The sequence below is a fragment of the Nothoprocta perdicaria genome, unplaced genomic scaffold (genome assembly GCF_003342845.1).
Source record: "Nothoprocta perdicaria isolate Ctin4 unplaced genomic scaffold, notPer1 scaffold_143, whole genome shotgun sequence".
NCBI classification, from domain to species: Eukaryota; Metazoa; Chordata; class Aves; order Tinamiformes; family Tinamidae; genus Nothoprocta; species Nothoprocta perdicaria.
Window position 1 is genome coordinate 8,590 of NW_020454572.1, and position 4,792 is coordinate 13,381.

Here is a 4,792-nt window from a genome sequence, read left to right on the forward strand (position 1 = left end):
CACCACACTTTGTTATCAAACCAGATTTAGAAAGAAGAAGAAACTAATCTCTCTAGTTGCTTATCTTGCTTGGTACCTGGAAAAGCTAAACACTCTATTTTGAGACCTTATTTGGAGCACTTCAGTAGTAAGACAGCCGCAGCACCCAAATGCACGAATCTGTGATACTAAGCTCTGTTTATACAATAGAAATGGAAAGCTCTCTATTTACAACATCCTCTTCGGTGCGCTTCAGCCTCCCGCTTTATAGGAGCTGGAGTAATTCAATAATGGCTAAATAAATCTGATCTTTGTAGATGGTTTGTTTAACAAACCTCAGCAAGATGAAACAATATTAGCTTTGGCTGCCCAAGACAGAATCAGAGATAAAACTTTCCCTGCTCATCTTTCACCATCTGAAAACCAGAGGCCTGACTGCAGCCCAGCCTGCCCATAAATTGTTAGCAGGGAGAGAGGCTCCCTGTAACATGAAAAGCTGCAATTTCTCAAGCAGCACTTTAACTCTTCAGGCTTCTGGGTAGACCAACACGGCTCATCAGGAGCTGTAAAATCACCAGCTCTCCCAGAAACAGGTATCTTTATCCTGCTGAACTCCCTAACGGTTGGCAAAGAGAAGTTATTCCATCCTGCAATAAGCACAGCACAAATCCCTGCCAGTAAATAACTGTTCAGCAGAAAAAATCACCTAGAGTTCTCCAGTTACTCTATAAAGGAAATGTCAATATGACACAATACAACTAAATTAAAATATAACCATCTCTGTAAAGAAAATTGAAGGACATGTAGCCATGTTCAAAGTATGGAAAAAACAGAATAAAATGAACATTTGTAACTTAGGCAAGTTTTCTCCAAAAGCCCGAGATTACACTCCTTAACTCACAATTCCTGCTTTACAGAGCTGTATTTATCAGGATTCCCAGAGATCTASTTTTCCTGTGGATAATCATACAAGAATTGTCATTAGGCCAAACTCAACATATAATAGTGGGATTGCTGGATCTTCCCCATGAAATGCTGAACATTCCCCAGACTTATTCTGCTAAGAACAACAGCCTCTCTGAAAAGGCAAGAATACTAGAGAAAAATTTAAGTTTAAAAAAAATTTTCAAATTGCTTTGAGATAGATATTAAAAGAAACATTCAGCTCTTCTCAGTGTTTAATAAGGGTCTCTTAAAATTCCACATTTTCAGCAAAACCGCAGCACCACAATACCTTAATATTCCCCGAAATATCAAAATTGTCATTATTCAAACTCACTTCCACCACTAAAAGAGAGAATAGGATAAGCCAATAAAAGAATCTGAAAGGATTTTAAATAGGAAAAAAATAATAATGAGCAAGCAAAAATGAATGGCAACTTTGCTAACACCAAACACGGGTGGGGCTGGGTACTTTATATATTTAAAAGCAATCTCTGCAGTGGTTTTATATGATCTCCAACAGATGATGCACCCTGGATGCCTCTCGGAGTAATCAGAGGAAGAAAAATTTGTTTAAATATTTAACATGCTTTTAAAACTTTCTACTGAGTCAAACCATCACTGCTCTTTTCATTGTGCCTGAAAGTAAAATGTTTAATTGAAACAGCTGTTATGTAATAAATCACCAGAGGCATGTGGATGAATGCCTCATAGTCAAGTGTGCACTAATAGGTAAGACAAAGTCTAAATGAGATCTTAATTCAATAACTCCCGAGAATCAGAAACCTGCACTCCTAAATAGACCTGTGTATATCTCCAATTTAAACAGCTTCTCTCTCTACTACATTTAGGATGCAAAGGAGGCACCCGAGACCCCCACTGCTGCCTCACTCAGCCTGGTGAGTTTTGCTATAACTGTCTTGCAAGAGGGCAAGATGCTGCACATCAATACTTCTATTTCAGTGAGGAAAAAAAGACAAAAAAAAAAAAAAGCATACTTTGACAATTTTTTTTGAGAAACACAAACAAACTAACAGTGGTATTTCTTTATTCACCAGATCTGATGTACACTCACACTGCAAACAACTAATTAACTAATTTCAGCTTCCAACAGCTTGATTTTGCTAGCCAGTACAAACCCAGCTCTAGTGTGSTAAATTAAATGGGATTTTGTTTTGTCAGTGAATTTGTCAAATTTGCCCTCTCCGTGCCACACAACCTGCGTAGTCCCTTATTTTCAGATAGCACCCTCAGACACGTGCAATCCCTCCGTAATTGCCAGGGCTATAAAAGTGCTAAAAATATGAAGCTTTCACAGAGCAGCATCTTTGTTAGTGGCAGTGCCTAAATCTTTCTGCTTTATCTTCTACTATTTAAATCTATCTGCTTTATCTTTCAAGCCAATACAGAGTTTGTAGGTCCTGTCCTGCTGTTAAATAAACCCCTTGGCACTGTGATTCRTCTGACAACTGAGTTCTTTTAGGAGTCACTTTGCAGAGCAGAAACACATTCCTAAAAAAAAATCAGCTTATCTTTACTAGCAAAGTGGGCTTTCACATGTTGAAAGCTACTACAGAGCGTTTTGGAAGTGAAGCCCTTCAGCACTACAATGAAATCCATGTTCCAGGGAAGGTTTACATTATATCCTGCACGCAACAGAGAGGAGCTGTCAAAGACAAATGGGCAAGTCAGGGAACGCTCTGGTTATGACGATTTTCAGCTCCTTGGCCTTGGCCCATCTCATGCACACCAAGAGCCTGAAGTTGCAACGTGATTTCTGAGACCTGCATTATGTACAGCTTCAGTGAGAGAACAGCAATGCCTGTAATTTTAAGGGCAAGATGATGATTATTCGTTATTATTATTTGTGTTTCCACCTCTGGGCCCCCTCACAGGCAGAGGTACCATTGGGCTGTTGCCCGTAGCACGTGCTCCTGTATTACCTTTAATAAGGCTACTCCAAGATTTAAATTTGTATCACTAAACACATACTGAAAAAGCATCAGAACACTGCTAGACGTTGTACTATTATTTCTATAATTTTCACTATTATGCATGCAAGATTTTTGCAAGATTTAGAGGCAAATAGGGAGAACACAGTATCTTACATAATTCATCCTGATTACTTAAATAGTTTCTTAAAGCAGTATCTCCTGGTTGCCTGCTTCTGAAGCATTTAACGAGGTACACGTAAAGATGGTAATAATTACAATGGGGGTGTAATGAGCTTCTCTGCCAACGGGAGTCAAAGTACAGTAGACTTCTATCTCAGATAATTATTGCCTTGTACAGTTAAGTACACCAGCAAAACTGAAAAAAATAAAGTTTTTGGATAACCTCTGATGAAGGAATTGCACAAAAAAATACTGCTCATTTTTACTCTGGCTACACAAAACTGACAGCTATCCAACTGCCAGCCCTAGAGACCAGGGCCTCCTCGCACTGCCACAGAGCTGCACAGAGCTAATAAGAAGCCACCCTTGGCACCCCGACAGCACGACACCTGATGTGAGCTGGAGAAGGAACTGCCTTACCTACGAGCAGCAGACTTGGCGCAGAGGAGAATCATCTGCTAGGGAATCACGGGTGTCTCTAGAAGGCAGGGAGGCCCCAGTGGTAGCAGGGAAGATGCAGTTTTGCTGCTGACTCAGATGAAGCTGCAGTTTAATTTTCAGCATTAAGAGAAATGAACAATTTACATAGGTCAGTATGAGAACTCCAGCCTGGTGAGCTACAGGCTAGTCAAGGTTGTTTCACATGCTTCTTTGCATGTCTATTATGCTATTATTATACCTTATTTTTAAAGATACTGTTGATAAATCCAATATATGTGAAGGAAATGACAAGGAAATGATAGAAGAAAGAAAGGTGTGAAAACTAAGCAAAATCRAAGTCCTTTAAATTCCAGAAATGCTTCTACAGTAACAAAGCTGTCCTCTAAAGCCAACTCTTAGATATTTATATGCAGATTTATTGGTATTTCCCCCCCATACCCGAGGATTTTCTGTATAGCATCACCAGAAAACCAAACAGAACAAGCAAACACACCAAATGTGTGGTTTTGAGTATTTGTAAGATGCCATTTATCTGCTCTTATTATCAACATTCGTCTCTAAAAGCAAATGGGTATTGGGTGTTCATGACGTCTTAGGGCTCTAGTAAGCTATTTACTTTAAATTAGAGCTCCTTGCTATAGTTATGTAACACACATACTTATATGCTAAATTTATATATCCAGTATGCACTGGAAACCGCACATTATTTTAGCTACTTTCTGTGGATTCACTTTTGAAAGTCCTTCACCGAGGCCAACTACAACAGCTAATAGCCACAGATGAGGACTGAGCAGCCAGTACTTCTTGATCAACACAAACGAGACAGAAGAACCCGACTTAATTCCCTACGCAATTCCTGTGCAGCAGAAAGCGCAGCCAGGACTAAGGCTTTTTTAGCCCGTAGCTGTGTCTTTTCAAACATGTCATTCAAACACCAACTCGGCAAGCAGCAGCCATCGGTGCCAGTCTGTGCAGACAAACATCATCCACATGTGGCATCAGCCATCTGAAAAAAGCACTTTGAAGTCCCCCTTGACAGGAGAAAAGGAAAAGAGATCGAGTACCTCAAACTTTGCATTACTCTTACAGCTGAGACTCCGCTAGCACACAGAGTTCAGTTCAAAACACTTCCCTGATGGGTCATTACTGGAATATTTGGAAAGCAAACAGAAAAGGCAAAGGAAAAAAAAAGTTTATGGTCTTTCTGGGATAAAATTTGTAGTAATAATAATGATATTAATAAAACACRAGTTTTCTTCTGTTCTGCTACCCACGTATGTGGCTTAAGCAGCTTCCCACTGCGGCGCAGAACAGCG

General features: G+C 39.7%; 1 pseudogene; it reads right to left on the reverse strand.

The window, feature by feature from the left end:
- The window catches only part of LOC112943257, a 10,967-nt pseudogene extending 7,400 nt beyond the window's left edge, over positions 1-3,567 (reverse strand).
- Positions 3,568-4,792: the final 1,225 nt, after the last annotated feature.